Here is a 22,411-nt window from a genome sequence, read left to right as displayed (position 1 = left end):
TTTTACCTCCATTCTTCTTATCCTCACTTCTTTATGCCCTAAATGAGACCAAGGATAAGCAGCCAACCTTTGTAAAGCAATCAGAAGATGACAGAACAGCAACCTGCAAGTATTTCTGCTGCATGTTATGCTATGAAATACCAGGGGCTGCTCATTTCCTAATATGTGTGCCCTTTGCTTTATGCTGCACTGATATTTGCTATTCAAACACTGCTGGTGCAGATCACTTTGTGTTTCAAAAGACAGCGAAAATAGCCAGAGGCTGCAGGGCATGGAGGAAAGGTAAAACAAGCACTGCCTTGCCACTTTATTCCTTTTCCTCTCTCCCGGCCAACTTGAGGGCAGTAAGGCCCACCTTTGAGGGAGGAAAAGTTCTGCTCCTGTCCATGTAGGCAGTTTCTACCTCACTCAATTTTTCTACTGTTTGCAAACCTTTCAGGTGTTTGTGGGTTTCATGATACTTTGCTGCTTCTTCCAAAGCCACAGCCTTGGGAGTCAGATCATTAAAAATCAATAAATCCCATCTTTCATGGCAAACATGATCTGAAGGTCATCAGGCCCATTCCCTACCTCAAAGCTTGTATCACCCTTAGTTTCTAATCTGTGCCTTTGAGGATACCAACCTCAGCCCCTTCAGGCCACCTATTTCAGTGCTTTGCTGTCAGCAAGAAACTTCTCCCCATTGCTACCTGGTTGTCAGCCCATCCTAGCTGACACAGGAATTATCCCCTTGCAGCCATCCTCACTGGGCTGGACACCTCTGCCTCCATGTTAACCAGCCACAGCTCCTTCAGACCCCTCAAAGCTGGCATCTTCATAGTATTTGTCACTTTGGACTGGACATGGTGCACCTCTTTCATCAAGGGACCCATCCAAAGCTGAGAACCAGTGAACTTTGCTCATCATGGGACATCATTTCACAGACTTACCTCATTTTACAGATTATAAACTCACAAACGTTTGTGCTTTTTGTAATGGTGTAACAATGTGTTAAGAGAAAGAACAGGCATCTGACTATAATGTTTACAAATAAAACCCTCAGAACACTGCAGGAAAAAGCTAATAAAAGGAATGGCATTGTCATAAAAACTGTTATTGTTTTTGTAAAAAATTGCAGGAGGAAAGGAAACAACATTTCCTACTTCTTAAGGCAAGAATGGCTGTGCTTGTCACACTACAATATAGCCTTTATCATGTGAGAAACTATCCATACCACTCTAAATAGTTTAAACAGAAACAATAATAAAAAGCCCTGGTGAATCTCTGCTGTTTAAACCTACATTTCTTCCAGCTTGGCATGGCTCTTCCATGCTTAGTTCCATCTACTCCTCTCTGGCTCTCAGGCACAATCCTGCTTCTACAAAGACATTCACACAATTTTCTGGGACAGATTTTATTTTTGAAAAGGTATCTAGGGACATATCACAGTATTTGCTTCTCAAGAACTTTTATTTATTTTTAACAAACCCCATGACACGTGGGCTGAAACTACTTCAGAAAATATTTTCAGAGAAGACTCATATTTATTCATCAGTATGGCAGTCAATTAAAAATAAAGGCTACATCTTGACAAAAAGGCTTCTTCTTTGTAAAGAGTCCTTTTTTTCCCCATGAAAATGTTTTCTCTCACTGAAATACCTACATTAGAAGGAAAAGGTTAACAGAAACCAAGAGCCAACTCCTTTTGTTTATATAGTTAAAAATCAAACCACTTGATGCACCTGCTGTGGGAAAGGGAGCTGCTCCAGGAGACTGCTCCACCAGAGCTGGGGGCTCTGCTGGAAGTGTCAGGAGCTGCAAAGCTGCTGCCCCAGCCCTGCAGGAATTCACAAGCCTGGGGAATGATCTCCATCTGCAGCATGGCCACAGGGCTGTCCCTGCCCCACTGAGCCTGGGCAGCCTCTGATGGGTGCCCCATGTGTGTCTTGGGCAGTGCAGAGGCTCCACAGGAGAGCCCTCCATGGACCACTGAGCTGCAGAGCAGCAAGGGACAGGGTGCTAATGCTCACCTGGGTCTGAAAGTGCCATAGATGGAGGATAAGAATGAGCTGGCAGGTACAGAGTACTGGAGAAGGCTGCTGTTCCAGAAGCTGTTTGGGTTTTTTAAAGTAACTCTCTTTCAAATAGTTTGATCAGATAAAAATTAAAAGCTTGCTTGGCCTGGCAGGTGTGAAACATCCCCTTTCAGAAAGGCAGATGCTGAAGGGGCTGACACCTTCTTTGTGCTGCATTTTCATTTTATTTCTGGGAGGCTTAACTGAGCTCAGAACTATGGTAATGCTCTGCAGAACTAAAGCATGAACTGCTCAGATACCCAGTACAGCTCAGTGCCCTTGCCGACATCTCCTACAGACACAAATTATTTGTAGGCCATCTGCAGGGCACTCCAATCTTGGTTCTGATTTCTCATCATGCACCTTTCCTTCAAATTGCTGCACATCTTCCTCAGCACTTGGACATGCACAGATTTATAACATACACCACAGGCCAAGCAGATTTTATTGGGTAGACACTGAGTGGCATGTAAAGGAAGAGGAGGAATTTAGGAACTGTAACCTGACAGATTGGTAATCAAGACCCCATTCCATGACCTAGGTGAGCACAGGACCATCTAGACCCACCTCACCCTTTAGACCTGGAGCTGCACATAGGTCCATGTAATAAAGATATGAAAACCTCCTAACACAAAGCATAACAAAACCTGGAACAGATAATACTGATCTCACAAGAGTATTCATAGCCCAGTGAAAATAGCAGCTAGCTGGAAAGGCTGCTGTCCATACCTCTTTATCATACATCATGTCACAATGTAAGGAAATAACCTTCTTTTGCTTTACAATGTGTGGACACTTCCCAGTACCCTCATTAGTCAAGACAGCCCCTGGAGGGCAGGTCAAAACCAAGAGCAGCATTGTATTAAGAATGATGGATGTGCTCCTGGCACCCACAGTCACCCTGCAGTTCCCAGTATGTGCTGTAGTTAACTGCACCAGAAAGATTTAGTGCCAAAACTGCCATACCCAGAGAGCCCATGATCAGCCATGTGCCTCTCCATGTCTCATGCTGGAAAGTCCAGCCCCACTCTTCCTCCCATCTGATTGCTTCTGCAATCAGTGAAATATGCAGAGACATTGCCATCATTCTTTTACTTTTATTTTACTATTATTTTATTTTTATTATCAGGCAAAACAGTGACAGCCATTATAATGCTCTCTGTCATAATACTATAATTTTTAATGGATGTCCTTTGCCAGCAGAGAAAAAAGAAAAAGCAAACTGGTCTTTCTCTGTGTGAGGGATGGGCTGAAAACCAGCATTAAACCCTCCTTGTGGGGCTGGGCTGTCTGTCCCTGCCTGGTGCTGCAGTGCAGAGGGAGCTGTGATCCCTGTTGGTGCCCTCTGTTTGTGCCCAGGGCTGGCACTGGCCACTGTCACCAAGGCAAGGGGCAGTCCCAGCCCAGGGATGGGGCAGCTGCAGCTGCAGGGGCCAGGTTTGAGCCCCACTTTAGCCTGTGGCAGCTCAACTGATCCAAGTGCTCCCTTTCACACACAGGCAAGCCCTCAAGGTGCAGAAATACCAGTGGGAAAGGTATTGCACAAGCTTACAGCCACTGCTCTAAAAGAATGGAATTGCTGGGCAGTAGGACAGTGCTCCTAAGGCAGCCAAGGGCTGTCCCAGGGAGAAGGCACATGGCTGAACAGCAAAGAGTCTATTCTGCCTGTGGCCACACTCACACCACCAACCCTCCTTCTCTTTCTCTGTGCTCACATCCCCCCTCTCACTGTAATGAAATGAATATATAAAATACCTGCCTTTTGTTTAGTTGTTGTGAAACTCCACAGCATCATGAGAGCTCTTCCAAGGTACATTATTTTCTCCTAATTTGCAATAAACCACTTGCAGCTCTGAACTGTCTACTCCTCTGCTGACTAAGAACAGCTGTGAACTACAAGAACAGAGAATCTGTTTAATTGCTTTCTGAAAAGCTATTCCACTGAAAATGTGTCACTGCACTGACTGCAATGATATTTTGTCTGACTTGTTGCAGAGAAATGAGAGAGACACCTACAGCTCCTACCCAAAAACCTCCTACCCAAAGCCCTCCTAAGCAGCTAAGTCATACACAAATGGCCTTCAGGTGGAGAGACAGCTGATAAGATAAAGAATAACTTCAAACAAAGGAGGTAACTGTGGTCTCCCAGAGCAGTCCACATCCAAACACATCTGTTACCATCACACAGGAAATGTCAAGGCCAAATTCTGGCAGTGCCAGGTACAAATGCCAGAATTGCTCAAGCTCAGCTACTCACAGACTTTAGAGATATTTTTCTCTATTCATTGAGGGCTGTACATGACAGAGTGCCATTCCCACCTCAGACAGAACAAAGAGCAGCTCATGCTGCTGGTAGCCCCCAATGGGGGCAGCTTTGGCAGGCCGTGAGCTAGAAGAGAGCAGCTCTGACCCTAGAGATGGCTCTCCCCTCCAGTGTGCATCCCAGACCAAAAAAACTACTGCTCAGTTCATTCTGAGCACAGCCCTGGGTGGTTTCTCTCAGATCAAGTCATTGCTCCACATCACACTTTCCAATAACATCCAGCATGATGGAGAATCTCTGCTGCTTTATTAAAATCTCTTCCCTCCCCCTCCCCTTAGGCAGCTTTAGTGAAGGATGTCCATTGAACAGGAATGGCCCTGAGATGGCACAGAGGAATTGCAGGAATTTATCAGAACAAGCAGGTCTCCAGCCCAGCCCCTCAAGAGCAGCCAGTAGAAGATATTTCAGAACAATACAATGCTAAGCCAAAAAAATGAGCAAACTCTCCCTGTTCAGTGCATGTGAGGAATGCTTAACTGAGGAAATGGGTGAATTCTGCTGTTTGCACTCAGCCTCAGAAATACCTTGGCTTCCAAAGAACATCCCAGACCCAGGACATTACAGAAGGGTCAGTTAAGGATGCATTAGGATCTTTGCTCCCCTCTATATTTTTACACAATGCAATATAACCATCACACGAATAATTATCTCCACTGAACTCTACTCATCTCCTTCTAACAAGGAACTGCATGGGTGGAATTTGCATTGCACACAATTTACTTCCTTTTAGCCATTTTCAATTAAATGAACCATCCTTTAGTTACCACCTAGGGTAAACAAAAGACTGGGCTTCTCAGTCTTAATCATTATTTCCTAGAACCAGCATTGCCAAAATAAAAACACCCATCACAGGAGAAGTCTGACTCAGATTCCTTAAGGTCAACAAGTCCTTTACTTGGTAATAAACTGATAATGCAATGCTATAGTCTAAATATTTGAGAGTTCTGTTTATTTCATAGGTGGGAACTATTTGCAGAGCTTGCAGGATGTAGTTCATTGTAATTCTGCAGATTGCCAGAACACAAATAAACAAGCACAGCCACCAAGGGGACACCAAGAAATCCCCTAATGTCCCAGTGAACAGGGGTGTCTGGATCTCCAGAGAGGATGCTTTACCTCAGAGACTTTGCTCTGTCACCCTGCTGGACCCACTGTGCCTCCATTCACTCCCAGCACAGGCATTCCTCTCCCAAGAGCTTTGCTGGAGGCAAGGGGGAAGCCTCCCACACCTCCACTAAATGGCTTTGGGGTGGGGGCAGGGGCTTGTGCTGAGCTTTGCTCTAAATCTGCACTTAGGTCCTCAAGAAAACGAGTTCTACGAGGATTTGCATTCCCTATTTATTAGTTTGTAACAGCCCTTCACCCCCACAGCTTAGCTTAGGGCTTCTCATGGACATCTTGCTGTGCTTCTGCCACACTGACATTTCCATCAGAGAACATCCTGGTGTCCAGGCTTCCCTCTCAGCCAAGGGAGAACAGGCTTGTTACATCACCTTTTAAAACTCAGCTGTCCTGCTAGCAGGGTTTCTAGATGCCACCTGGTATGATGGGTGCTCCTAAGAGCATCTCCTCAGCTGTTACATTTGAAAAGGTAAGGGACAATTAAATGGATGGTATCTAAAAGTGAGCAGTAGCAGCTTAAAGCTAGAACATTGCAAGTATTTAAATTAATCATCTCCCTGTCGTCCTTTGTCACCCACTCATCCTCAGAACCCAGATATTTTCAATATGAAAAATGGGAGGTGGAATATAAGTTTTGTCTGAGTTCAAACAAAGAAAATGCAGAAATGGAAGATGAAGAAAAAAGCAACCACCCATGAGAACTTCTGTCTATTATTTTTGACCCAGAAAAATATTTGCTGACCTCAACTGTACTTTCTTCCAAACATAATTTCTCCATGTTTGCCTGCAGTGGTGACATGTCTTAAATTGCTTTCCTGACCCTGCTTGTTATGCCCCAATAATTGTGAGCTTGCAACACCTACCCTGGTCAGGAGCCCTCCAGATCAGAAGACATTTCATTTAAAAAAAACACAATGCTAAAACCACCTCATTTTGTAACAGGGTGAAGTTAAAAATATGCAGGGCCCAATTCCTTTGTACTCCTGTGCCTGCTGAGCTCAAGGCATGAGGCGTGGTGATAAATCCCAAGGGAAAACAGTGCTGTTTGTTTAGGAAACTTTGCATACTGAGGGATCCTTCCTTCTGGTCACTGATTATTTTTAAGCCTCAGCCACGCCTGGATGATTCTGAAATACCTTCATTCCAGTTTTGAGTTAACTGTAAAACAGCAGGGTGCATTGCATTGTTTGAGATATCTGGCAGGTACAATTCCCTCCAACACCCAGGAAAAGGAGTTTTAGAAACACTCTTAGGAAGTAATCACCAACCTGTAGCTTCTAGTTATTGATGCCAAAACTAAGAGGGTCTGCATCCAGAGGCTGGGGTCATCCCCCCTGTGATGGAAGGGGAGAAAATTGATGCCCAAGGTCCATGTCTGATCTGGGATCCATGACTTTTTCTCTTCTAGTTCCCAAACATGTGCTGAGGCCTAGACTGGTCTGTGCTGGGCCCAGACTGGTCTGTGCTGGCCCAGTTCTAGTGCAGAAATGCACTACACTAAAATTTTAACTAACGCTGTTTTACTTTGTCACTCTGGCATACAGTGAAAGGAAACTCAGGGGCAGTGAGCCCATGTCTGATCTGCCACATCCCCTGCTTTCACACACCTTGTCCCATGAAAAAACAAATTCATACATAGGAATATTTTCTTTTTTAACTGGCCACTTTCCTTCCAGAAATAATGTGACTTTCCAATGCAAACCAGACTCAGTCATTTATTCACCCACTGCAGCCACTGTACGCTCTAGGAGCAGGATGACCTGAGTGGCACAGGAGGCCCTGGCAGCACTCATTGCATACAAGAAGGAAAATGCACCTGATTCCAGTGTCTGTCCCCTGCAATGCTTACAGGTAGGTGAAAGGTTTAAGTCTGCCCAGTGAAGGGTGACATCCAACACCCACAGCCATGAGGAGGTTGGCTCTACCAGAGATGGGTAGTGTCAATTCACAAGGAGATTAAAAGTGAATCAGATTCACTAATTTCAACACAAAACCACAGTTCTCATAGCAGGTTCTCTCTACTGGACAAAGTTGCAGTAGGTTAATTAGCTACAAGCACAGCTATAAACAGATGTGCTTAAACTAGCACAAATCTGCATGTGGACATGGCCTGTCATTTAGTTCAGTTTAACATAAAAGTTTAGACAAACTTGAGTGGGAAGTCCAAACACAGATTGCACTGATTTAATTAAATCACTAAAAATAAAATCAGTACCAGATGATCATCTGGTACCACTTCCTTGCACAGACAAGGTGTTTCTTCCATCTGTGCAGCTCCATGAATACTTAGCAAATCTTGAAGGAAGGTGGAGAAAACAGACTTTTTGGATAAAAATAACAAGGTCATCTGAACTGTTGAACAATGTAGTTTTATTTCTAGGTGCTTAAGCTGAATAAGATTGGGAGCTTTTATATGAGCAGTGACAACTGTAATTCTGCCCTGACACAACTGTATGATGATGCTGCTGTTGTGTAAAATGCACATTATGCTGCAGAGGGTAAGGTGCCTGCCCAGGGACACTCCACAGTGGTGACTCTGCTTTGTGCAGTCAGCCCTGGGAGCGCAGGTCTGCAAGAAGGGAACAGCTTGGGCTGAAGCTCCTGAAGCCATGGAGGCTCAGCCAAGCAGCCACCCAGAGCAGTTCCCAGCAGCATCCTCCCTGGGTGAGTTTCTAATCCCATCTGTTTTGGCTCTCCAAGATGAACTGTACCATTAGGTTTAACTTGCAAAAAAAAAAGTAACTTAGTTTTGAATCAAGTGCCACTAACAAGCCCTTCTTTTCCTCAGGCTCTGACGCCTCTTTACACCCCAGGACAGCCTTGTACTCCTTATAACTTTGTTGCAAACATTTATCATTGTTTTGTTTTTCTCTCCAGCTCAACCCACACACTCCCCTGCTACATCTCTGAGTGCAGATAACAATATTGATTTAAATGCAATCAAAGCAAGCCTCGTGTACAATGAACACTTTGTCCCACACTGTGCCATACTGTGGCAAGGGCTGCCCCTTTCCCAGGAATGGAGGCCCATTAAAGGGATACAATTTATGAGTCCAGGAGGAAAAAAAAAAAAACAAGTTTGCACTTCAATTACAGAATTGTGCAGGAGAGCAGAAACTTGGGTCACCACGTGGAGTTTCTCAGATATTCTGCCAAAGGTGGAACAGGGAGGGAGGTAAAGGAATTGAGTTCAGCCCTCAGAACCAGCTAACTCCTGCCTGCTGACACCCTCACTCACACAAGTTCCACAGGTCAGCAGATCTCCGCTGTCTGACCATGCCCTGTGGTCTGCCCCAGGGGCAGAGATGCAGGGGCCTAGAATGGTTTACAGCATCACTGGAGAGAATAAGCTCCACTGCAAACTATTTCATGTGAAAATGACTCAGTGTCAAAGCAATCCAAGAAAGGCACAAGGACCAAACAGGTCATAGGTTACCGTGGCTTATACAACAGCATTGATCACACAGGAGAGATGGCTGCAAAGGGAGCAGAAATTAAAACATGCTGGTTTTATTGCCATGTCAAGCATTTGCAACAATGAAGCGTGAACAGGGAAGTAAATAAAACCAGGATAGAGAGGGTAGACCAGGAAAATACAGACAAAACAGCAGAAGTCACAGGGAAGTGACACTTAACATTCCACGTTTTCACGAGTTCCTTAGAATACAAAGTGGGGAAGTAGTAACAAAAAGTATACTATAAATCATCAAAAGTACCCCTTATTTTCTAGGACTTTCCTTTTTTGAAAGCTTTTTATGTCAGATTTTTCTCTACAGAGAAATTTGTGGATGCCCCATCCCTGGCAGTGTCCAAGGCCAGTCTGGATGAGGCTTGAGCAGCCTGGTCTAGAGTAAGGTGTACCTGCCTTGGAATGAGATGATCTTCCAACCCAAACTATTCTGATTCTATGATCCCTCTGAAAACCAGCAGCTGCCTCACAAACTTCATTTTAATAGATGGGACAAAAACCACTCTGGGACTAATTGCAAAAGGCAATTCATCAATGCAAGATGAGATACACTTTGATTTGACGGCCCAAAGTCCCGGCCAGACGCAGGGGACCGATGCCCCGTGCCAAGGCAGGGCCCCGGCAGCCCGGTGGGCGGAACCAGCCCCGAGCCGTGCCGTGCCGGGCTGGGGAAGGCCGGGCCAGCTCTGAGCGCTGCCGCTGTGCCGGGCGCCGTCCCGACCCCGAGCGCCGCCGCGGAGCACACGGAGCACGCTGGAGCCCGTGTCCCCGCCGGCACTGCCGCCCCGCCACGGGCACCGAGGCTGTCCCCGTGTCCTGCCCGCTGTCCGGCCCGGCAGCTGCTCCGTGCAGCTCGCCCCACGCTCCCACCCGCTGCCGGGCCCCGCGTGCCCAGCGCACGGTGCCCCCGAGGCCAGACCCTGCTGGAAGGGAAGCCCCGGACCCTCCGGGCACCCCCGGGCACCCCGCGGCTCGGCTGGCCCGGGGGAGCGGCACCTGCGCCCGCTCCCAGCGCCGCCCGGCCGGCCAGCGAGGCTCGGCAGGCACCGGTGTGTCCTGGTGTGTCCCGGTGTGTCCCGGTGTGTCCCGGCGGCGGCTGTGCCCGGCACACGGACACGGGCACCGAGCCCGGCCGGGGCTGCTCTCCCGCTCCCCCCCCGCACACCGGGGCTGTGCCCGGCACGGCGAAGCCCCGCAGCCCTTACCTGCCCTCGGGGCTATGCCGGGCGGGGCTGTCCATCCCGAATCGGGACTATCCACCCCGGGGCCGGGCTAACAATCCCGGGGACGGGCTATCCATCCCAGGACAGGATCGGGGCTATGCCGGGGCGGGGCCATCCAACCCGAATCGGGACTACCCATCCCGGGGCCGGGCTATCCCTCCCGGGGCGGAGCTATCCATCCTGGGGGCGGGATCGGGGCGATCTATCCCGAATCGGGGCTCTCCCTCCCGGGGCCGGGCTCTCCATCCCGGGGCCGGGCTCTCCATCCCGGGGCCGGGCTCTCCCTCCCGGGGTCGGGCTCTCCATCCCGGGGCGGGCAGTGCCCATCCCGGGGCGGCAGCCAGACGGAAAACCCGGGCCGGAGCAGGGGCGGGGGTCAGGCCGGTCAGCGGGACCTGCGAGGGGCTGGAGGCAGCCTGGGTTGGGGATCCTTTCAGTTTTGCCAAATATTGTTATTGTGTATTAATACAAAGTAATTAGTGCCACCCTTCTCTCAGCCCGGGCAGGACCCGCCTTGGAAAGGCAGGGTGTTAGGAGAGGTGTAGGGTAGGAGCAGATATAAGTTATTGGGTGTTCGCAGGGGAGGTGTCGCAGCAAGGCACCCCCAGGGCTCTCGGAGCAGGCAGAGCAGCCGCCCCATGTCCCTTCAGCATGGCAAAGCTGCCTCCTTGCGAAACAAAACCTGTTCCTCTCCCTCGGTCTGTGCTTAGGGACAGGAGGGAGCGAAGAGGGATGCTGGGGACCGAGCGCTATGCGAGTGTTCAACTCCGGCAGGTAGCCAAGAGTGAGCTGCCCAGCTCCCGTTCTAACCCAAACCTGCAAAAATTTAAGCTCCAAACTAGGATTTGAAGGTATATTTCCAGCAATTCCAGTTTATTGGGATTTCTACTCCTTGCTGTTTACCTCGGTAACTCAATCTAGACGTGTGACGCTGCCCCCTCGGTGCCTCCGTGGCTCCTTCCACCAGGGCACTGCTCCCACGAAGACACAGTAATGGATACATTAATAAATCTTAGATGGGGAGGAAAAATCAGGAGGCTCCAGGAGGCTGTGGAGGGCCTTGACAGCTGGCTTGCAAACAAAGCAAAGTTAATAGAAGAAATAATAATTGATGATTTTCGAGTGTATCCGTGGCAAGGAAGAAGATAAAGCCGTCAGCATGGGAACAGATTAGAAAAGGTACACGAAAATCTTTGCAAGCTAGACTACATACATGTAGTAAGTGTGTATACATGCCTTATTAAATTCTTGTTAAACTATTACCAATTATATTAACACTAATTGCTTTACAGCAATAAATACAATAAGTTATTGTGATGTAGTTAATGACTTAAGATCACGCTTTCTTAAGAGTGTATAAGCTAGAGAACACACAAAATAAAACCTTTTTCTTCTTAGACCCTGATCACGTGTGTATGTCACCTAATAGCAGACCTGAGGAATGTGCCCGCCTTGCTCATTCCCCAGGGGCAGTTTACAAAGTGCCAGAGCCCCGTTGGGAGGAAAGCAGAGCATCCCTTAAAGGATGCAGCTGGCAGCTGATGGCTGTCCCTACTGTCCCTGCTGTCCCACCACCACAGACACGGCAGCTCCCCCGGTTTTCATCTTCTACAGCACAGAAAGCTGAGGCAAAACCAGTCACACTTTGACATCCCTGAGAGTTTGAATGTCTGGCTGCTGGACAGTCAGTGCTTCTGCTTCCAGTGGAGGCAGGAACAAGAGCTTAGTGTAGGGTTTATTTCTGGCCACTCCTGCTCAATGCTAGACAAAAACGTGACTTGGGAGGGAGTAGATACAGTCACATGGGGACTTTACAACAGCCTATAAAATCAGTGAAGAAATGCATTTTATTACCACAGCCTGTGCTTCCCATGCTTTTCTCACATTTCAGTCTTTTAATATCTTCAGGAGAAAAAGTGGCAGAAATCATGTAAAACACTAAAATAGTAGGCAGAGGTGGGAAAAAAACTGGATTTACTTGCTGATTTCTATTCAGGCTTTCATAGTTCATATCCTAAAATGAACTGCTGATTCAAGTCTAAGACTTGGGCTATTAAGCTTAAAGCATCAGGAGGTCATCTGAGTCTGAGATGCTGATTGCTGCCTGCCCCAATGTCATTCATTATTATGGCCTTTCTCTTCCAGAACAAAGGCTCTGTGCAACAAATCCCTGCTTCCTGGAAAGTGGACATTGCCTGCTGATGGGAAGTAGAGAATAAATGTTTTGTTTTCCTTTACTTCCATGTGCATCCTTTGCTTTTGCGTTATTAAATTGCCTGTATCTTGACCCATGGGTTTTTTCCATCTTATTTTCCTGCACCACATCTTGTCCTGCTGAGGAAGGCAGTGATAGAGCAGCTTGGTGAGCACCTGGCATCCAGCCAAGGTAAACCCACCACCAAAAGGTTTGTCCATTGATATCCCCACCACGGTGATAAGCCCCTCAAAACCCACACAATTTTTCAAAGTACAATGTGGGACTCCCCTTTAGATGAGGTGCACCTCTAGTTCAGATGAGCAATCATTTTGTTATCTCACCTAAGCTCTGCAAGTACAGCCATGGCACAACACATCGTTCTAAGGATTTTCTTTCTATGCTGTCCTTTTTCTTAACTCAAATCCCATTAAGCTTGGAGGGTTTTAAGTATTTTTAGCGGTGACTTTCAAAAGGCTGCCAGAAGATAGCTGAAAGGTAAATATCAGTGTGATTAATGCTCTCAGTGTTTCTTTGCAATTCAGCCTCCTCTAGAGGAACTAAATGTGGAAGCATGACAAAATCACCAACAACAGTTTCAGTGGGGGTTTTCATTCAAATTGATGCAACCCCAAAACTTCCTCCCCAGCTCCCTGACTGCAGTGCTAAAACTACTAAAAGCACCAAAGGAAGAACATGGTGCTTTGGAGATGCCATTTTTACTTCCCACTGTTGTATCATAAAAATATTTTTCTGAGAACAAACTGCTTCTCAGTTTTGTTTGCTCGGTATTAAAATTTTGGTTTACAGCTTGCCAGAATAAAGAAACAGATAAAATCCCCATCCATCAGGACAAATGCTCCACCAGCAAGCCATAAACATAAATACAGACTCCAAAGGAGGAAAAACCCCTGATAAATGTGTGTATGAGCAGGGTCCTACTTCTATCTGCAGGAACTGGGCATCTAGGACTGGATAGGAGCAGAATAGCAACATATCTCTTTAGACACATCCTTTGCAATCCTGCTGTATGTCTTACTTGGTTAGAGATGGTGAGTCATGTTACAGCTAAAATTCAGCAAGTAAAATTCAGTGCAGATCAAGTGACACTGCATGGAGGTCATCCAGTTTAAACCAGCTAAGAAGCTGGCCTTATTTTATTTGGCACTGTGGAACTCAGTTTTTACTGATGAAAAGCTGAGCAGTTCTTATCAAAAACTGAGGCTCTGTGTCCTTTCTGCTGTAAGGTATAAATCTCTATTGGTTGGCAGCAAGAACTATATTTTTGATACCATCTTGCTCAGCAGTGCAAGATGATTTTTTTTTCTTTTAATGTAATAAGAGTTTTAAAAGAGAAATTGGCTCATGTTTCAGGGAACTTTGTGAGAGACTTACAAATCACATAGCCCAAGTCAAGGGAAAGATGTTAGTAATTGTTTACAGCAAAGCCAACAGGTTTTGTAGGGCCGTGTTCATCCCAGCTAGCAGTGACAGAGTGGGATACAAAGTGCACACAGCCACCCATGGCTCAAGCAACACCAGGGGCTTGAGCCTGCACCAGGTACAGGGCAAGGTCCAGACTCCTCTCTGCAGTGAGAAGAGATGGTTACTAAAGGTGAGGTTTCCCTGCAGAAAAGAGAAACACAGGCACCTGTAGAAAAGCAAAATCCTTCAGGAAAACACACCTACAGGCCTGAGACCTCCAGCCATATCTCAAGACTGGTATTGATCAGTGTTCGTGAAGGAAATGGGAGACTTTCCACATGCATGAGATAATCCAGTGGGTTGTCTTTGTACCCCTCTGTTGCAATGTGTTTATTTCTGGCCAGAGTGAAACCAGCACAGAAAAGGAAATATCACACAGTGGCTCATACCACCACTGTCACTCCAGGTTTGCTGTGCTGAGCTGAGGAGTTAGGCTAGATACATGGCAAAAAGCATCCAGTCTGTTCTCTAGATTCCAATAAATGCAGTAATCCAGCTTCGAGCAGAAGACAACATGGAGCAGAAAGGGACTTGTCAAAGGCAGAAAATTAGAAAAGCTTTACCATTTTCAGACCAAAGTGCTGTTGATGTTAAGTGACACTGCCTGATATCCCTTCCCACACTGCTCCATCCCTGCCCTCCGGATGCCCTGCATGCTCCCTCCTTGTCAGCAGGAAGCCCTGAGAGACACAAGTTTGCTGCTAACTGGCTTTAAAATTGCCCTGTGTGTAAGAGGAAATAATAGTGTCTCCTGTTGGGAACACATCCTGCATTCCTTAAAACAAGCAAACAATAAATCTTCTCTCAGAGAGAGGTTTCTTTGAAATACTAGTGAGTTTGCTGCCCCTCTTGCAGTCCAAATCACATTTAAGAAATGGGTTTCTCTTTGGTTCTCACAGGATGTCCTAAGTAAAGACTACACTGCTGCACAGTACCACACAAGGAAAGGTAACACAGAGGCAAAGCTGTTTGCAAGACACAAAAACAGGAGTAGATTTTCCTCTGCTTAATGAGAATATCTGCAGTTAGATTACTGAGCAAAGTCCAGTGAATAAAAGTGAAGGATAAAATTACCTAGAGAGGCACAACCTTCCCCACAGCTGCTGTTTCACCTGCAGCACTGCACAGCCTGTGGCACTGCATGATGAGAAAGCTTGTACCAGCAGGGTACCAGCATCCAACCCACCCTCCAACCCCCAGGGTCAGCTGAGGCTGGATTTGTTCATGGATCTGTCATGTAAAATAGCAAATCTAAACAGAAATGCTATTTAGCAATATGAACCCATGCTCTGCTCCAGCACAGGAGTCAGGACACAAGCATTTCAGGTCTACTTGTCACAATCAACACTGCACATAGTCAGCTTTGGAATTTCTTTTCTGAACTAGAAGTCCACATTTTCCCAGTTATTTTGAAGTACTGTAAGTAAACACCCATCTTGAGAGAACTGAACTGCCAGACATCAGTGTGAGAACTCCACTCAAATGGGTTTCAAAATTGCTTATATAGGCATAATTTTGAAGGACAAAATGCATTTGGTATCTAGTGCCTTAACAAGCAGCCAAAGCAGAAAGGACAATTCTTGAGAATAATTCTTTAAAAAGGACAAGAGAAGCTTAGTTTGAAGATGATTTCTCATTATGCAATACCAGAACGTTTTTCCCTGGCCCCTTAGAACAGGTAGCCCTTCCTTTCCTCCCTGGTCCCATCCACCCAAGCAAGGCTGAAACACTCACCTGAGCACATTCCCATCTCAAAAGGGTCCAAGGAGATTTTAAGCTATTAATGTACATAAAGCTTTTGTATTGCAAAAAAGGCTATCAAAATTGGCTGTTTACTTAACATGCCTGGAATAAGCCAGGACTCTGCCAGACTTTTATGTTATTAAAACATGAAAGAAGATGCCTAACTGCATTATGCTGGTATTTACTTAGAGGAAGTATTGCTTTTGCTGTATTTGACCTGAGGGATTACTGAGCAAGATGAGTGTGGCTTACAGGAATAAGATCACAAAAATAGCATTTTCTAAGGAAACAGGAAAGATTTGCTGATGTTCTTTGGAAGTGCAAATTAAGCTGCTACTTGAGGGATAACACATAAAAGGTATTTAAAAACTGTCACATGGATTTGTGCTCAATCACAACAAAAAAAGTTCTTTTTATTTGTCAAGGTCCAGCCCTTGTATTGAACTCCCACACCATTTGATTATCTATTTGTTCAGTTCATGTCCTAAAACAGGAAACATTTGCAAAAAATGCAAGCACCCTATGAATGTCAGTTGAACTGCAAAAGAGATTATATTGTTCAAACGAACTTATTTCTAGAACTTAGCAACTGTCAACTATGTTATTATTAATACAATGTTGAAGTAGAATTATCAGGAAGAGGCATTGCCCTATTTGGCTTAAAAGTCCAAACTGCAAGAAGCTGCTAATAGTTTTTAATCCTTTATAATGATGCCATATCCAAGGTCACTGTGTGCTCCAGTAGGGTTGTACTTTTTAAAAATAAAAATTATGTAAGCCATTGATTTGCTTTCTGATTTTTGCTCTTTAAGTGTATACTTGGAACTATTTTAAGATTTTTTTCCTTGCAATCCACAGGAAAGAAGTAGCATTTCCTTAATGAAAGAGCAAATTAAACTGACCTTTCATGTCATTATTCACCACCACCATGCCCAGAGGTAGAAAGGTAGGGGAAACCATTAATTATTGCATGGGTCATGATAAATTTGACAGTCCTGGTGCACCCTAGGTCACTGTCTCCCATCTACATCATATTTTAATGATGAAACACAGAGGCTAACCAGCAACTTTCTGCAGCCATGTGCTCAGTGGTGCCATGCTCATGGCCAGGCTCAGCCCTGCTCCCACAACTGTGTGCTCATGGATGGCTCCAGTGCTGCAGGAATCTCACTGACACCACGGGATCAAATCAAGGCTGCAAACCCTCCTTTGGAAGGTCAGGGGCTTCCTGTCCCAGGAAGACACTCTAATTGCATGTAATTACTGCTAGAAGGTACAACCACTCTAATCTGTCTGCTGCAGGTCAGTTGTCATCTGGGGTGTGACCTGCCTCCCAAAGTCCCAGTGAACAAAGCCAGCTTTTTCTAGCAGTGCACAGGCAGTGACTGTGACAATGCCAACCAGAACAGTCCCAGCTGGATATGTGATGTTAACCTGCAGAATAGAAAGGGGCAAAATGAAAAGCTGATGCTAATTAAGCACCAGATCTATCAGTGGTGCTGATAGATAGGTCCCTGCACTGGGTTTTAAGCTGTTTTTTCTTTCTGAGGGCTGTCTGCTTATAGAATTGGAAGCTTTTCAGTATTTCATACAGGCTCTGAGAACATATCACTTATTGAACATTATAGAAAAGGCCACCCAGTAGGAGTCTTACATCATCTGTGGCACAGAATCAGTACTCAGTGCTTGGGAAGGAAAAGAGCAAAGAAAGATCCCAACTGCATTTCTGATAATTTTACAAAACCATTTATTTCACCCTTTGGAAAAGCCTGTACAAGCTTTTTGCTTTTCCCTTGTGAGAGTGGGAGCCACAGGGTAGTTTATGGCCCGAGATGATGCAGCCACGGGGATGCTCTGCCGGTGCACAGGCAGGAGGAGCCGCCGAGGGGAGGCGGCAGCAGCTCGGGGTGCCCCTGGCACGGGGGGATCGAGGGCACCGCTCGGGGCTGCGCAGCAGCGCCCGCCTGGCACGGGCACGGCCGGCAGGGACACGGAGCGGGGACACGGAGCAGGGACACGGAGCGGGGACACGGAGCGGGGACACGGGCACAGGGACACGGAGCAGGGACACGGAGCGGGGACACGGAGCGGGGACACGGAGCAGGGACACGGAGCGGGGACACGGGCACAGGGACACGGAGCGGGGACACGGGCACAGGGACACGGAGCGGGGACACGGAGCAGGGACACGGAGCAGGGATACGGGCACAGGGACACGGAGCAGGGACACGGAGCAGGGACACGGGCACAGGGACACGGAGCGGGGACACGGGCACAGGGAACACGGAGCGGGGACACGGAGCGGGGACACGGAGCGGGGACACGGGCACAGGGACACGGAGCGGGGACACGGAGCGGGGACACGGGCACAGGGACACGGGCACAGGGACACGGAGCGGGGACACGGGCACGGGGACACGGGCACAGGGAACACGGAGCAGGGACACGGGCACAGGGACACGGGCACGGCCGGCAGGGACACGGGCACGGGGACACGGGCACGGGGACACGGAGCGGGGACACGGAGCGGGGACACGGGCGCGGGGACACGGGCACAGGGACACGGGCACAGGGACACGGGCACGGCCGGCAGGGACACGGAGCAGGGGACACGGAGCGGGGACACGGGCACAGGGGACACGGGCACAGGGACACGGGCACGGGGACACGGAGCGGGGACACGGAGCGGGGACACGGGCACAGGGACACGGGGCACGGGGGACACGGAGCGGGGACACGGGCAGCGGGGACACGGGCACAGGGACACGGGCACAGCCGGCCGTGACACGGAGCAGGGACACGGGCACCCGCGGCTGTGCAGGCCACGGGGCCGGGCTGCGGGACACGCCTGTGTGCAGGGTACCACCACCACCGCACGCACCGGCACCGGCACCGGCACCGGCACCGGCACCGGCACCGGCCCGGGTTTGGAGCTGCCAAGCCCCGGTGCCCCGAGCAAGGCGGGACAGGGATGTAACTGTGCCGGCCTGGGCTGCCCCGCGGCTTTCGGTAGCTCGTTTGAATCAAATTGCCGTGTACAACTGGATTAGACGGTTGTTTTTCAAAGGTTACACCCTACACACCATTAAGATTCATCTGTTTTTCAGATGACTTCATCTGAAATCATCTGAGCTATTGCTTTCCCAGCTGCTCCCACGATGTACAGGCTGCTGACAGTTTCATTTTCCATCACTTCCCTACACTATGCAAACTCAGTGCCCACTTGATCACTGAAGATTAACAAGTGCTTCCAGAGAGTTGGAACAGCAGTGTGGAACAAAGCAGCCGGGCTACAGGATCTGAGTCCCCATCAGTTGCTGAATAACTTGGGCTGCCTGTCACAAGCAAGTCAGAGGCAGGACAAAACAAGTGCTTAGGTTTATCTCCTGGTCTCCTGCACTGTTTTGCATTCAGGATTGCTGATCCTCTGCTCCACAACTTTGTAACACCATCGTGTTGCCATACTCAGTGTAATGAAAATAATTAAGACAAGTCTAATGAGATTATTGGCAAAGCAGGGAAGGAAGCATCTTATCATTCTTCCTGGGAATTAAAACCAACTAAACAAGTAACCTTCTCCTGGAAAACTCCTGGGAATCAAAAGGAAAAGTCTCATGAAGCCAGGCACCAAGGAAGCAGCTGCTCTTGGCTCACTCCATGTTACCTTGTTCACCTTACATGCTATTTCCAAAGCACTGCCCAGCTTCTGGGAACCCAGAGCTTCCCAAGGAAAATGCCCCAACAGTCACCAGGGGCCAGTGCCAGAGCAGCCTGGGAAGCTGCCAGCAGGCACAGCCAGGCTCTGCTGCCACCAGGGACCCCATGGCAGAAATGCCATGGGCAGAAGGGCAGCTGGGGCAAAACCAGCTGTACAACCATTAATTAATAACTAATGGCATGTACAAATATTATTCTGCCTCCCCAAGAAAAAGGCCAAACAGTCCCACTAATTTCAGGCTCCTTCAGAGGGCAGATGAGTTGCAGAGCCTGGATGCAGAAACAGCTTCTCAGCTCACTCCAAGGGCCAGTTATGTGAATTTAATGAAAGGGATTCATAGCCAGGTCAAACTCACGCAGTCAAAGCAATGCTCAGACACAGAGGCTGCTTTAGTCTCTTTCCTAAAGTGGAGCATGCCAAAAGCAAAGAGATTTGTAGCAATACATGGAGTAGGGAGCAGCTGAGGTCAGCACTGAGTCCAAGAATTTCTTCATATTTCCAGGTTATTTTTTAAAATAAAGAATGAGGTCACCTTGTAGTCATTTGACAGCATGAACTGTTGTGTTTGAAAGCACAAACACATCCTTTTAACATCAATGCACCTGAACCCTCCAAATCAGAGACAGCAGGAGCAGGTGGAAAGCCTAGAGTTCAGCCCAATTGCATTAATTTTATGCCAGGTTTTAATATGGCAGAGTAACCCTAAAATTACATTATCTTACCTGTTAAGGCAAGCAGCCACCATATAAATGATGCAGTTCTGTGCACTCTTAAGCTGAAAGCATTTTTCATTTTAGACAAGGACAACAAATGCTGCCAAACCAAAGAACAAAACCACTTAATAGTTTCAAAAATTGTTAATCTATGAAAATGCAAACAATGATTAGAAAAAAAGACCTTTCCCTCTGATAAGGTTGATAGTTTAATCCCCAGATCCTCTGTGTGAATTTTCCTTATCTTCCTTTTTTGTTGTTGCATTTGCTTGCTTGTTGTTTTGTTTTTGGGTTTTGTTTTGGTTTTTATTTGATTAGCTTCAATTGTGAAACTACATGAAAAAGAGATAGATCAAAAGAAAAAAAAACATAAGGAGAGTTAATCATATGCAGGGAAAGGGTTATGCAGTCAATGAAAATCCAAGAGTACAGCAATGGTACAAAGGCAGAACCATTTTACTGTGATTTACCACACAGGGGAGAGCTTGCTTTGGCTTTGACACTTGAGCCACAGAGCAGAAATGGATTCTCTGATGGTGGCACTTTATGTTAGAAAGTCATTCTTTATCCTGCATCCATCAGGGCACTCATGGTGCTCAGCTCCCCTGCACACAAGGTGTTTAAATTTACCATGTGTAACCTCCCCTGCTTCTGCAACAAAACTCCCTCCAGCATTTCCATCATCCTGGTCCAGCACAACCCAAGGCAGCCCAATCCCAGGGCATGTGGATGCTCCCCCAGCATCCCCAGGAGGTCTGGGGCAGCATCATGAGCAGCTGTTCCTCTGCTTTTAATTTTTTTCCTCAGGTCAGAAGGTAGGGAAGATCAAGTTGTTCCTGTCAACCCAAACAGCCTGAGCCAGATCCACAAATGTGTCCAGATGCTGACATTCCCTTCCATTTCCCATGGAACTTGGTGACTAAATACCCACTGCTGTGGGCACAGGAGTCACAGTTCTATTGCAAGGTGTTGCACAAAACAAATCTTTTTGACTGCAGCAGGCATCAGTTTCCCAAAGTGTTACAGGATAAGAAAACCTCCTGCATGGTCAGTGTGTGTCAGAGAGGCTGGATCTGCTCCCCACCCTGCCCACCTGTGTGCAGCAGAGCACAGGCAGGCAGAGGCACTGGGAGCATCCTCTGTGCCAGGACCAGAGCACTGGGTGGCTGCTTCATCTCACTCCAGTGCTTGTTTTTCTTTTTTCCCCCCCAGAAAGAGGAAAGCGAGTTGGACAAGGATTTTGGTCTAGGAAACTCTGGCTTTTGAATGGCTAAAAGGAAAATAAACCTTCTTTCTAGTCCGAAAAGGCACAATATTAAAAAAAAACCAATTCTAGACCCTTTACAAGGAAATGGAATTGTGCTTTTTGATAAGAAACTGGTAATTTGATATTTGATAATATTTGATAATATTAATCTAGGGATTGAATACACAGGGTTAGGTACATTTCTGACCAAGTTACTTTGAAGTGACAAGCCATGAGTGTCTCCTCAGAAGAGTTTATATTTTTGTTACCTTACAGAATTTCACTCTCTACAAGATTAAAAATAGTAGTGAGTTCATTAATCAGCTTTTAGGCTCAAACAGTCCACAAAAGCTTATAAATGTTTCTTAAACTACAAACAGGACTGTGCAATAAGCAAGCAAACTGTACTGTGCATTTGAAAATCAACCTAATGATGGATTTAGAGGCTTAAAGCAACTCTTTCACTGCACTTGTTGGAATCTTTAATTATGCACTTCTCTTCATCCTCAGCCATCAGCTGTGATACTGAACTAGAGAGCTTTAGAAATCCCTGGGTTAGGCTGGGTTTAGTGTCATCACACAATTACAGATTCAGCTTATTTCAGGAAGACAGAGCAGCTGGAACACTGCTGAGTTTTGTCAAGCAAAACATGGAGTTCTACAGGAAGTTTTTAAATTAGGTTTCAGGCCAACAGAAGCAGCTCCTAAATATCCTGGCAGTGCTTTGTCTGGGTGACACTGCCTTGTTTGGGGTTTGCCTCTGGGCTTCATTTTTTAATGGCTGACACTTCTGTTTAGAGAGTGAATGCATGGGAACTCCTTGAAAAAGGAACATTTCTGAATACATTTCAGTGTACACAGGCTTGACTCACAAAGTCTGTAACACACAGCTCCTGGTAGTGGCCCCTTCCATTTTATCTTGAGATAGGAGCCTTTTCTCCACCCAGAGCACAGTGACTGCTGTGCTGCTGCACTCTGGGCTGCTCTCCCCTCTTAGCTGAGCACTGTAAGTGAGAGGTTCTTTTTTCCCCACTGTAATTTAAAATATCAAACCAAAGCAGATTTTGTTTTCTGTGTTCAGTTCCCCAGAACAGGCAGTGCTGTTCTCCAGGAGCAGTGAG

At 47.0% G+C, this 22,411-nt stretch overlaps 1 protein-coding gene across 1 annotated transcript in view; it reads right to left on the bottom strand.

Moving 5' to 3' along the window:
• LOC118698730 (synaptotagmin-like protein 2) overlaps nt 1-10,275 on the bottom strand; it is a 32,018-nt gene extending 21,743 nt beyond the window's left edge. Inside the window, exon 1 of the mRNA XM_036402219.2 lies at nt 10,174-10,275. The gene's annotated coding sequence lies outside the window, so the exon portion shown is untranslated. The remainder of the gene's footprint in view (nt 1-10,173) is intronic.
• Between the last annotated feature and the right edge of the window lie 12,136 nt (nt 10,276-22,411).

This window comes from Molothrus ater, chromosome 14 (assembly GCF_012460135.2).
Source record: "Molothrus ater isolate BHLD 08-10-18 breed brown headed cowbird chromosome 14, BPBGC_Mater_1.1, whole genome shotgun sequence".
Classification (NCBI taxonomy): Eukaryota; Metazoa; Chordata; class Aves; order Passeriformes; family Icteridae; genus Molothrus; species Molothrus ater.
This window is presented reverse-complemented; position numbering and strand designations above follow the sequence as displayed.